The sequence below is a fragment of the Meleagris gallopavo genome, chromosome 1, assembly GCF_905368555.1.
Source record: "Meleagris gallopavo chromosome 1, MGAL_WU_HG_1.1, whole genome shotgun sequence".
Classification (NCBI taxonomy): domain Eukaryota; kingdom Metazoa; phylum Chordata; class Aves; order Galliformes; family Phasianidae; genus Meleagris; species Meleagris gallopavo.
In genome coordinates, this window is record NC_139404.1 from 95,605,421 (window position 1) to 95,619,536 (window position 14,116).

At 39.9% G+C, this 14,116-nt stretch overlaps 1 protein-coding gene across 6 annotated transcripts in view; it reads right to left on the reverse strand.

The window, feature by feature from the left end:
* The window catches only part of ROBO2 (roundabout guidance receptor 2), a 459,965-nt gene that overhangs the window by 234,553 nt on the left and 211,296 nt on the right, over positions 1–14,116 (reverse strand). The window lies entirely within an intron of this gene.

Below are 14,116 nucleotides of genomic sequence, written 5' to 3' on the forward strand. Positions count from 1 at the left end.
ATGTTAGAACTCCAATATGAACTGGAGTCAAAGGCAGCCAAATGGTACGCCACCATTGATATTGCTAACGCCTTTTTCTCCATTCCTTTGACCAAAGAATCTAGGCCACAGTTTGCTTTCACCTGGAGGGGCATTCAGTATACCTGGAATCGTTTGCCCCAGGGGTGGTTACAGCAGTGGGAGCAAAACAACTGGCAAAGAAAGGGTAAACCTATTTGGGCTGCTGACCTGTGGAAAGATATTGCTGCCCGAATAAAGAATATGGTTATAAAGGTGCGTCACGTAGATGCCCATGTGCCCAAGAATAGGGCTACTGAAGAGCAGCAAAATAACCATCAGGTAGACAGAGCTGCCAGAATTGAGGTGGCCCAAATAGATCTGGACTGGCAGAACAAGGGTGAATTATTTCTAGCCCGATGGGCCCATGAGACCTCAGGCCATCAAGGGAGAGATGCGACATATAAGTGGGCTAGAGACCGAGGGGTGGATTTAACTATGGATGCTATTGCGCAAATCATTCACGACTGTGACACGTGTGCCACAATTAAACAAGCCAAGAGAATGAAACCTCTCTGGGAGGAAGGGCGATGGCAAAAGTACAAATATGGGGAGGCATGGCAGGTTGATTATATCACCTTGCCACGATCTCGTAATGGTAAGCGTTATGTGCTCACCATGGTGGAGGCAACAACTGGGTGGCTTGAAACCTATGCAGTACCCCACGCTACCGCCCGAAATACCATACTAGGTCTTGAGACACAAGTCCTGTGGCGACATGGTACCCCAGAAAGAATTGAGTCAGATAATGGGACTCATTTTAAAAATTCTCTTGTAGGTACCTGGGCTAAAGGTCATGGTATTGAGTGGATTTACCATATTCCCTACCATGCACCGGCCTCAGGTAAGATTGAACGATACAATGGGTTGTTAAAAACTATGCTGAAAGCAATGGGAGGCGGTACATTTAAGCACTGGGAGAAGCATTTGGCAGAAGCCACCTGGTTAGTCAATACCAGAGGATCTATCAATCGTGGTGGTCCAACCCAGTCCAGCTCCCTACATACCGTAGAGGGAGATAAAGTCCCTGTTGTACATGTAAAGAATATGTTGGGAAAGGCAGTTTGGGTTATTCCAGCCTCTGAGAAGGACAAACCTCTTCGTGGAACTGTTTTTGCCCAGGGACCTGGGTCCACTTGGTGGGTGATGCAGGAAAACGGGGATGTTCAATGTGTACCGCAAGGGAACTTGATGTTGAGGGAGTGCAGTCAGTAATTCCTAGTGCGTGTGTTTATATTTTGTTTGTCTATATTAAGCATGATGTAGTGATGTGGAATAAGGGGTGGAATGTCATGGTTTCATGATTTTTCATTATCGGTATTCCACATCATAACATCATGCAATGTACTGGGGGTTTGACTGCTGATGCTCAAGTTCCGGGTGCCTGTCCAGCGGAGAAGAGCAGCTACGTTTCCCCAGGGGGCTTTGCGGTCAGCGAGGAGATATAACTCCCGGCAAGGTCACCTGATGCTCTCTTCTCTGCCTGCGCTGCTTCGCTTGCGCTTCTCTGCCTGCGCTGCTTCGCTTGCGCTTCTCTGCCTGCGCTTCTCGCCTGCGCTTCTCTGCCTGCGCTTCTCATCTCAGCGTTGTGGTAAGGCCGATCCACCATCAATTTCACATTCTCTCTCCTTATAAAATTCTGTTGATACCATATTTAGTAAATTACTTTGTTTTACCTCAGATTGTTGCCACTGTTTTCAATTATTTCGGGGTCCCTTATTTTCTTTTTTTTTCCCGGGGGCGCGGATCCGCGGATCCCTCCGCCCTTCTAGTCACGGAACCGGGCCGAACCAGCCCGTAAACCGTTGACACTCTTTTATTAAGAGGTGGGCAGAAACTCATGTTTTACTATCATATTGTGGCTTTCTGAAAGAGTCTTTGTGCTTTAAATGCCACTACATCTTACTTTCACCATAATATAGCTGTTCCTAGAAAAGTGACATGAAAATTAATTTACCTTTTGAATTCACATTTTGAGTTAGTAAGAACTTACCAGATTTTTTCTGTTGTTTCAAATCTAGAACAGAACAAAACTCAGATTCTGTTTGTACATTTTGAAACCACTTTAATAATGTCTGCTATTCAGCATTGTTTTAACATTTAGATGGTTAATTTTTTTTCCCAAATTCAATTATTTACTATCAAGAAAACAATTTAATTTCTTTTTAAAGAAAATTTCAGGCAAGTGAAATCAGAAAAGCCAGCTTTCCACCTGACAATTTTAACCAGACATTTAAGTTCACCATCATAGCTTGCACATAAGTCTCTGAACTTTAATTCTTTTGCTTTTAAAAAATTTGCTGTTCAAAGGAAAGAGAATGAAAAATAAGACAGAGTAGGTGAAATAACAGCACCAACATCTGTATCTTGAAGTCTATTTTAGATTGACATAAGTTCATAGCTTAATTTTAATGGCACTGAGCTGCTTTACATTGATGGCCTGCTGTTACTGATCCTGAGAGTATAATGAAGAGCATTAAGTGTTTAAATATAGATGTCAATAAAATACAGGCCAAATAATGGCATAGTAGGAGTTTGCAGAGATCTACCATAGTGATATAAGTTGTAAAAGAATGGTAACAAGAAATGGATCAGAGAAAACCCTGATAAGAAAAAACGATCAAAATAATTCACAAAGCCTCCCCGCTTCTGACTGAACAGACTTGACCACAAATTTACGGCACACTGGGGACTCCACATTGTCTCCACAATTGCACATCTGCATATACTGCACTCAGGCCATTGAAATTAAGTAAGATTTTTCATGCCCTGTGTCACGTGTTCAAAGTAGCACAAGGGTCAGTGGTAGGAACTACTATGGATTAGCTGAAATGCTATAAATGTCAGTGTGGCTTATCGCGAACCCATATTTTCTTCATTAGAAGTTGAAGTCTTTATAGCACTTTTGGTAGCCCTGTTCTATGATGAATACAAACACAAAGACAGACACATTAGAGGGAAATGGCTGGAAAGCATCTTTTTGTACATGCATACATTTCAAATCCAGGAGACTAATCCATTACCTACAGCTTGTGCTATTGCTCTAACCTCCCAAGGCAAAACTAATGAAGTGCTCACCCAGAGGAATCTTACATATTAACCACAGTTTCAATATCATGACTTTTCATCTATGGACTGGAAATATTCTTTGCTGTTCTCACAATGTACAACATAGCCCAAACTTTTAGAAAGTCAATGCTTAACATTCCAGGACATTATTACGTGCCCTTTACCTAAATTTTCACAATGTTAAATTACGTATGCCTCTGGAAAGAAACAGTATTTAAGATTGCTGCAGGAAGTGAATGAGTATCAATGTTCTTACTTATTACTATTTTGGCACTTCAAAAATGATTTACTAAGAATGTAGTCATCAAACAGAAAGCAACGAGTATGTTATGCAGTAGCCTGTGTAAAATGCAATTTGGAAGACAAAATAAAGTTTTATGTACAAGAAGGAAAAGACAGAGGATTCAGCTATAAGATAGAAACCACAGGTGATCTCTTGATACTCAATGCCACATGATTCATTGTATTTCAGTGTCTCTTTGCAATGCATTCCTGATGTTAAGTATAACACACTTGCAACTAAAGCAAACAGATACTTGGATGCATGTACATTCATATATTTGCATTTATATTAAAAAAAAAAAGTAGCGAATTGCAGAAATTTCAGTGTATAAGACCACATCCAGTAGAATATTAATCCATGAAAAAGAACAGGAATAACCAGAAAAAAAGATGGTATCTCATCTGATATTTAAAACCCAGGAATCAAAAAGTAATCACATGAATACCGTTAGCTCATAAGTTCTGAGAAACATAAAGAAAGATGAAAATTCTGTCTGCTCTTAGTCAAGGTAGTAGCAAAAGTAATAATGAAGCCTTTTAATTTGCATTTTATTTTGAATGGAAAGAAAGAGTCGGGAGGAATACATAGAAGTTAAAATGCCTCCTTGAAAATACTCATAGAATGGCTTAAGTTGGAAAGGATCTTAAAGATCATCGAGTTCCAACCCCCTTCCTGTGGGCTGGTTGCCAACCACATTCAAGTCAATAAAGATGAAACATTTTAAACACTTCCTCAGCTTACTGAAGTAAGCTTCAACTGACTCTACAAATTATCTCAAAACATAATTAATTCTAACATCTTTTCTTGCTTGCTCTGAGTATTCAAATAATTTTCAATGACAAAGAGAGACAGTCTTGTGACACAGGAAATGTAAATAATCCATTCAGACCCTGTCTAATTTATGATTTCTACAATTATTTTTCTGAATTCCACAATTATTTGTCTCCCTTTTCCTGCACTCTATTACTCATCAGTTTCTCAAATTTATGCCTCTATTTGCCTCAAAGAATCAATAATGGCTTTTAGAAGCCATTAGATACAACAGAGGAACGAATCACTTATTTCAATACTGTTTTATGCACAATTCTAAAATACAACCCTCATTTTCCTTTACCTAAACAAATCCCAATAGAGATATTAAGCAGGTCTCATACTTTATAATTCTACATTCTCAGCAAAAAATAACTTCCAGATTTTAAATAGGATTCTAAGATGCAGAAATACAAGTAGAAACTTTATGTTCTTGCCAGAAGTTCCTATGAGGGCCGCTATGAAACTAGGTGTGAAGGGGAACAGGGGGGATAGTAATCCTTCCAGTGATAAGGTATGGGAAGGTGTAACTATAGTAGAGAGACAGTGTGCGAGGAGGGGCCTTGAAGGACCTGCAGCCTTGAGAAGTGCTGGCAACATTGCAACACATATAAAATTTTGTGATGATGAGGCAACTGCTCATGGCAACAGGAGAAGGCAATGGGAAAAAATAAGGGAAATCCCAAAAGGAATTAAGGTGTTATCCTTTAAGGAAGTGACAAGAACAGCCACCCAACTGAAGTGCCTCTACACCAATGCACACAGCTTGGGAAACAGGATGAGCTGGAAGCTACTGTGCTGCTTGAAAACCACAATATAGTTGTCATCAGAGAAGCCTGGTGGGACAATTCCTATGACTGGGGACAGGCAAGGAAGGAGGGATGGGGGTGTTGCTATCTACATCAGGAAAGGAATAGAATGTGAAGAGCTGTACCTAAAAAAACAGATATGAGCAAGTCGAAAGGTGACAGTTAGAGACCAATGCAACAAAGGGAGCCTTGTAATCGGCATCTACTACAGGCCACAAGATCAGTCAGAGCCTGTTGATGAGGCCTTCTACCTGCAGATACAGTAGGAGTTGGACCAGGATTAGAGGCTGCCTAGGCTACAGTGACCATGCTAATGTTGAGTTTATGCACTGGAGGGATGTGAGATAGGTGAAGAGTAAAATTAGGAATCTAAACTTAAGGAAAGCTAAATTCCACCTCTTCAGGGAGTTAATCAACAGAACACCTTGGGAAACTGTCCTCATGGACAAGGGTATGGAGCAGAGCTCGCAGATTTTTAAGGAGGCTTACTTCAGAGCACAAGGGCTTTTTAACCACAGGTGTAGCCAGTCAAGAAAGAAAGGCAAGAGACCAGCATGGCTGAACCAGGACCTGCTAATCAAACTGAAGAGCAGGAAGAAAATGCACAGGCAGTGGAAGGAGGGACAGGTACTATGGGAAGAGTATAAGGAAGCTGCTAGGCTGTGTAGGGATGGGGTCAGAAAAGCCAAGGCCCAGCTTGAAATGAATTTAGCTAGGGATGCCAAAAAGAACAAGAAAGGCTTCTGCAGGCACCTCAAACAGAAAAGGAAAGTCCAGGAGGGTGAACCCCCCCTAGTGAGTGACACAGATAATCTGTTAATAACAGATAAGGAGAAGACTGAGGTACTTAACAACTTCTTTGCCTCGGTCTTCCCTAATAACTGCTTGCCACACAGCCCTCTAACACTTAGTTTGGTAGGAGGGGATTGGGGAAACAACATCCCTCCCAGTGTAAGTGAAGATCAGGTTCATGACCACCTGAGAAACCTGAACATCCACAAGTCTATGGATCCTGATGAGATGCTTCCCAGAGTCCTGAAGGAATCAGCTGATGTAGCTATTCTCTATGATATTCAAAAAGGCCATCAGGTGAAGTTCCTGGCGACTAGAAAAAGGGTAACATCATACTCATTTTTTTAAAAGGATGAAAAGGATAACTCCAGGAACTACCAACCTGCCAGTCCCACCTCTGTATTGGAGAATACCATGGAGCAGATCCTCCTGGAAGCTACGCTGAGGTACTTGGAAGGCAGGAAGGTGGTATTGGAGGACGAATTCTTCTTAACAAACCTAGTGGCCTTCTGTGATGGTGTTACTGCATCGATGGACAAGAGAAGAGGCACTGATGTCTTTCATCTCGACTTCAGTAAGGCTTTTGACACAGTACTCCCCAACATCCTTCTCTCCAAATTAGAAATATTCAGATTTGAAGGGTGGACTGTTGAATGGATGAAGAACTGGGTGCAGGATTTAGTCCAGAGAGTGGTGGTCAATGGATTAATGTCTGGATGGAGATCGCTGATGAGTGGTCTCTCCCAGGGGTCAGTGCTGGGGCCAGTACTCCTTGATATCTTCATCAATGACATCAACAGTGGGGTTGAGAGCATCCTCAGAAGTGACATCAAGCTGTGGGGTGCAGTCAACACACCAGAGGGACGGGATGCCATCCAAAGCGACCTAGACAGGCTTGAGTCATGGGCCCAGGTAAACTTCGTGAGGTTCCACAAAGTCAAATGCAATATCTTGCATCTGGCTTGAGACAATTGCCATTACCAATACAAGCTGGGGGATGCAAGGATTGAGTGCAGCCCTGCCGAAAAAGACCTGGGGGAACTGGTGGACATGAACCAGCAGTGTGCCCTCACAATCCAGAAAGCCAACTGTATCCTGGGCTGCATCAAAAGAAGCATGGCCAGCAGACCAAGGGAGGCGATCCTGCCCCTCTACTCTGCACTTGTGAGGCCTCACCTGGAGTACTGCATCCAGATGTGGAGTCTTCAGTACAGGAGAGACACAGACCTGTTGGGGAGTGTCCATAGAAGGGCCACAAAAATGATCCAGAGAATGGAATACCTCTTCTGTGAGGACAGGCTGAGAGAGCTGGAGCTATTCAGCCTGGAGAAGAGAAGGCTGCGAGATGACCTGATAGTGGCCTTTCAGTATCTAAAGAGGAGCTACAGGACAGAAGAGGACAGACACTTTAGCAGCGTCTGTGGTGACAGAACAAAGTGAAATGGTTTTGAGCTCAAAGAGGGTAGGTTTAGATTGGATATAAGGAAAACATCTTTTACACTGAGGGTATGAGGCACTGGAACAGAAGTACTAGAAACCAACACGATTGCATCAATGTTCTCTCACTCATTAACAGATCCAGTTCAGCAAACTTCACACTGAAGGTAGAATTGAGTACCTCAAGAGCTGTAATGTACATCACGTTTTAGAACAAAATACCAAATACAGAGACAACTCTCTATTAGATTTTTGGAGAAAAATACAGATTTTTCTAAATCAAATATTTGCTATTAAATTCAGCATGTAGAAGGAAAGATATTCATAAGTTCATTTTATAGCTTTTATGATATAGAAGTTGTTTTCCACAATTGTCTACTTTTCTTTTTCAGTCCTCTCCAACAGTTATACCCAAGAGAATACCACTGGATATAGTTTAAACTGAAAGTTCCTTGGAAATTAATGCAGAAAAAATCTGAAGTGTGGAAAATAGTCTAGTTTTGTTTGCTAAGTAGCCTCACACTAAACTTTCAATCCAGGTGTTGAGGGAATGGAACTGACACGTACTACACTTCCAAGATTTTAATGATGCCCAGAGCTTTCATTTTCTTTTACATTCTAACAATGGGAAACATAGCCTCCTTATGTATGACATAAAATCCAATAAAGAATCCAGCTGTCTTTTCCTTTATGAACCTTGTAACTCCAGTACTGACTGCAGTTGTGTCAAATTTTTCACACACACTAACGCAAAAAATGTAATTGCACTGTAACTGAACAAATACAATACATTCGACATACATGAGCTCTGCAGAGAGGGACCTGGGGGTCCTGGTGGACGACAGGTTGGCCATGAGCCAGCAGTGTGCCCTCATGGCCAAAATGGCCAATGGCATTCTGGGGTGCATTAAGAAGACCGTGTCCAGCAAGTCGAGGGAGGTGATCCTCCTCCTCTACTCTGCCCTGGTAAGGCCTAATTTGGAGTACTGTGTCCAGTTCTGGGCTCCCCAGTACAAAAAAGACAGGGATCTCTTGGAAAGAGTCCAGCGGAGGGCCACAAAGATGGTGAAGGGCCTGGAGCATCTCCCGTATGAAGAAAGGCTAAGTGAACTGGGTCTGTTTAGCCTTGAGGAAAGATGACTGAGAGGGGACCTGATCCAGGTTTATAAATATCTGAAGTGTGGCAGCCATAGCGGTGAGGCCAGTCTCTTTTCAGTGGTACGTGGAGACAGGACGAGGGGAAACGGACATAAGCTGCAGCATAGGAAGTTTTGCACGAATGTGCGTAAGAACTTCTTCACGGTGAGGGTGACGGAGCATTGGAACAGGCTGCCCAGGGAGGTTGTGGAGTCTCCTTCTCTGGAGATATTCAAGTCTCACCTGGACGCCTACCTGTGCGACCTGGTGTAGGGAACCTGCTTTGGCAGGGGGGTTGGTCTCGATGATCTCTAGAGGTCCCTTCCAACCCATACAATTCTGTGATTCTGTGATTCTGTGACTCTTCTGTCTTCTTGTCTGCATATTTCAAATATACAGAAAAAGCTGTATATCTGAGTGGTATACGCCAAGCAAAATAAGGTAGCAGGTTTTACAGCTTCTTGGCTTTCAGTGCCAAAGTGTTCTAAAGTATATCCGTTCCTTGCTAACATCTCTCATTAAATTCTATAGCAATGAAGGAAATCAACATATCTGTTCTACCAAAGGCTGGCTACATAAAGTGAAAAGAGACAAAGCAAATATGCAATATCCATGCTAATTAGGAGACTCTAGCAACATCATAGGCAAAATTTTGTTCTTGGCAACAACAACAAACAGTGATATTCTTGAGATGACACCTCCATGACTGGATTGCTCAATTTTCTCATCTCTTTCCTTGCCACCATCTAAAAAATACCACGGGCTGTTACATAATCTGTACAGAACACCATTAGATTACAGCTAGCAGTGTGCAGCTGCAGAAGAGCTTGTGAGAGTCATGTCGCTCTAATGGCCATCACAGAACACATCTCTGTTCCATGTTTAGAGAAGGGTTGGGGGATGGTCTTTGTGTGAGGGAACCTCAATAGTTACTGCTCGTCTTTGGATTGCAGTCATTCATGTCTGCTGAAGTAGCAGTAACACTGGAAAAACTTAAAAAAAACCTCCAGTTTTAAACAATGTCTCAGATGCAGCGGAATGTGCACATGCTCTTTCTTCAAGTCATCTTTGCAGTGCCTTCAAGAGTCCTCACTGAATCCTTTCACTGAGTTTAGGCACAGTTAGTTCTTATGTAACACGGCATGAGCTGCAGGTAAGGATGTCAGTGAAAATCTGGGTTTGAGGATCAACTTAAATGCACAGACAGCCCCATCAGTCTTTCCCTGTCTTTACACAAGCCAAAATAACACTACAGAAATGCACAGAAAATTCATACATGCAAGAAAAAAAAAGTCTTCGCCGAACTGATACGCATTTTTAACACTAAATATCATAAATTGAAATCTTCCACTGATTGACCATGGGATGAAATAGAGCAGCTTTTTTTTGTTTGTTTGTTTTTAATTTAATCACTCCGCTAATTGTGTAAGAAGGCTGATCTCAAGAATTCTCTAGCTGTGAAGTAATCTTAGTATGTGTCCATCTTCTTAAGAACATTCTGCTAATGCCTATGCTCCAGTATTTACTACTATAAAGTAACAGCCAATAGACACAGTAACAGTGGCATCCAATGGACACATAACCACTGGACACGGTGCGGTGATATTAGAAAACATGTTTTCAGATTCATGCACTTTGTCTGTTGCACTCTCTCATACATCTTCTTGTTATATAAGAGCTTCCTAGCTTTTTCAATATAAAACCCATCGATAATAATGAAGAATCTGTAATTAAGTGGCTGAAGAGAGATTATTTTCTTACACTTCTTCCCCTATCATTCCTTGAGTATGAAAAATACTTTCAAAGACAATTCATTTTCCATTATAATTCTTTCTTCAGGTTTCAACATGAAGATTAAGTAAATGCTATGGTGCTGTTAGTTGAAAAGGTGCGAAATTTATCCTGACAATGAAGTCAGAATACGGGAAGATATATTTTACCTAGGAAAAAGAATTATGCCGATTCTACCTTTCTCAACTCAGTCTGTTTGCTGGGCTTAATAAAATACAAGTTTTTACTGCTGCATTGGAATCCATTTTAAGTCTTTAATACCCTAAATTTTAAACAAACAAATTACAGTAAAAATATTGTAGAAATTCGGTACTAGTCACTTACCTGTTGAAGTTACATCAAAGTCAGTGTATTTGCACAGCAGTTCAGGTATCCGCATTAGGAATCCATGACCATGTTGGTGACATGAAAGAAAAGGAAGAAAAAAGAAAACAATAAGCTATCTTGCTTGTTTCTAAAGCAAAACAAAAAACAAGGATTAAACAAACCCATAAAGAACAATCAATCTTACATTGAACACGAACACAGAGTATATTCATTTAAACAGGTGCTTTTTTATTTCTCCTGCTACTATTTATTACTGCAAGATGGCTGTGAAAGTAGCTGTTACAAGAAAATGGTGAATAGTACTTACATTACACATAAATAAAAATCAAACAATCCTGTTATATTTGATAGCAGGCTACATTTGAACAGTCTCACAGCATTTTTGTAAATGACTTGAATGTACTCTTTATCTGAATATCAGCAGGCAGAAGGCCAAGATGGAAATTATGCAGTAAGAAGGAAATTGAACAATTCAGATATGTTTGTGGAAAGCTCACAAATCAGAACATCTAATTTGGCACCAAATAAAGATGTTATTCATGATGTGCAACAATGAAAAGGAATGTTGTTCTCTGGAATAAAGTTAAAATTACAGTAACATGAACTAACAAATGTTTTCTTAATAGATAAAATAGAAGACAACATTTTTCATTAAAGATGGTCACATGAGGCCATATGTACTCAGCTGGAAGGAAACTAATAAGAACAAGCACTGGAGCACCTTTTCTTTTAATATCATCTCTTAAATATAGCATAATAATCTCAAGCAGCAATCTTCAAGTTTAAGTAATTATTTTCTCTGTCTCCATAAATATTTTAGTTCTACGTATAACCTGGAAATGACACAAATTTGGGAAGAACATATCTTTAGAAGGTTTTGCAAGATCAGTTACTGGGCAGCCAGGAAACCATAGTGACTACATCAGTTCCCGTACTTGGATTCTGATCTTTCCGAAGATGTGACCTGCTTTGTAGATCAAATTAGACTTTCTCTCATACAGGAAGATGCTAAAAAGCTGTTTTCTATGGCGGTGCTGGCAGTATAAAACTCAAATCTTGACTGAGATGTGGCAGTTATCAAATGTTGACATTTGGCCAGAGTCATGCCAAGTCTGTATATCAAAGAGAAAGAATCTCTTTTGTTAAATCATTCTGCCATTGGTAACTAATTAAAAAAAGAATAGAAAGTTCATCATTAAATAAGCCTTCATCATTAATTTATATGAGTAAAGGTTTATTCAAAATATTGGAGGAACATATACTGCAGATACTGCAAAGTAAGATGAACAAATAGTCTGAGATCATGGTCCATGTAGATATGGAACTGTGGTCACTTACTTCAATTTCTGAAGAGGCCTTTTACAAGGCAGTGCTTTAAATCCCTTGCAGCTTATATATTTCAAGCACCTAGCCTACCAAGAGTCCTCTAAGACTATGTGAGCAGTAATTTCTTGATACAGTCCACTTAAACTCATTTAACTGGGAAAATTGAAGGAGAGCCCTTGTATTCTTGTTGCTGCAATTATCTGTGTTCAGTGCAATACAAACGGAAGGCATTAGTGAAACATGTCTTCCTCTTCCATGCCTATTAACACAGCAGATGATGAGCACATAACCCTGAAGCCGAAGCTAAGTGTTATCTTGAGGGATCAGGAAAAGAGAATTAACCACGCCAATCTCACAGTTCAGGGATAGTACTTGAGTAGAGTTGGGGAAATATATATTCTATTTGTTTTATGGAATGCAGATTTTTCTGTCATACTCTAACCTACTCATGCCACGATCCTTCAGTGCATGCTTTAGAAAAGTAAAGAACTGAAAAATTATTGTGGTAACAGGCTGGTGCTTACAGAAACAGTTTTAATAAACTTCTTTTAAAAATAAATCAGCTAGACAAACACGTTTTCATAACCCTCCTTTTTGGAAAAATAGAAAGGAACTTTACTTACGCCACTTCTATGTACTATGACACAAATAGGAAAATATTGTCATTACATAAAAACAGCAACAAATATTTTAAAATGTTCAAAGTCCTCTACAAAAAGTCGTAATACTCTTACAATACGTTATCTCCCATGGTTTATGCAATAATTCTGACTACAATTTCTATGAAGCACTATGCCACTCTAAAAAAGAATAGAGTAATTCATTTCTCTATAATCCTTTGCCTGAAGTTTTTTCCTTTCTTCCCAGTTTTTATCAATAGCTAAAAAATCCCACAGTTTTTATCAATAGCTAAAAAAGGACCACGTTTTGTGGACTTCCAATTTTCTTGGCAGTCATGGGCAAGTTTCACAATTTGTGTAAAAACACACAGCTGACTTGAAGACAGTGGTGAGGCTTCAGCCCCCCTCAAATCAGATACATAACACTGGAATAGTTTGTTGTGGAAATTATTCTGCATATCACAGTCCAGATAAGGAAAACTGTGGGTGTGTTCCTGAGGTGTGTATGATACATGAAACTACAAGCTTACTAGCTATTGTGTGCACATTTAAACTACAATCAAGGGCATTTGTTTCCAAAGAATACTGTATTTGTACATTTATTTCTCTGATAACCTGCACCATAAAGTCAGTGAGGATCGAGGAACAGGAGTAGCAGGGAAACAGAGAAACCACTAGCGCTTTTTTTTTTTCTTCAGAAATTACATTAAATTCTCTCCCTCTCTCTCTTTTTTACTTCTCAAAAGAAAATTACTGTCTCAAACATTTTTGGAAGATTATCTGCTTTAAAGTGGGTCATGCAGAGGTCTCTTTCATATTCTTATGTCACTTAACTGAGCCCTTGATCTTTGACCTGGATAGAAATTAACCCTCCACAGTCCACCATCTATACCAAGACATTAATATTCCTAATAATGAGAGGTTATTAAAATCTTAAAAGTTCAGTGGAGCATTTCAAGGACAGTGGAATTAGACTTCAGCAAATTTCTACAGATTTATTACATAATGCAAGCCATTTGATTTGTTAGGATGGATGTTCCAAGGCTAGGACTCAGCCAGCCTTTGCTGAAATGAAAACAGCCACTTGACTAATTTAACTTGATTTGTGCTACGGGATAGGTAAAAATCCTTGTTTTGCTCATGTGCTGCTATAAATTACCTCTCTTATCCCTTTTTACCCTCCCCCTTCATATTGTAGTAGAAGGAATATTATTATTTTCTAAGCAAACTGAGAATCTTTAGAGAAAATGATAACTTAACAGACATTGCATCACATTTTATCACTGATGTTGCATTACACATAAGGACAGTGCTGTTGGTAGGGGGTAAAACTAATGTATGTGCCAGTAATAACTACTGCACTGAGAATTCATAGGTATGGTGTTCTGAGTGCTGTGTCAGATATGTGAATATGAGGGAAGAAAGGAGTATATCTAGGCTCCTAACTCACTATATTCTCAAAGACATTGTATCATTTCATGTACCTTAAACATTTTAACTTTAATTTTTGGATCTGTCCTTCCACTATCCCTTCCATGACCAGTTTTTCTAAACCTCTTAACTGAAATTCCCAGATAAGGCAATGGGAACATGACTGCTTGTATATTCTCTGTACAATGACACTCTAATTCAAGGTATGAAGTTATTCCATTGACAAG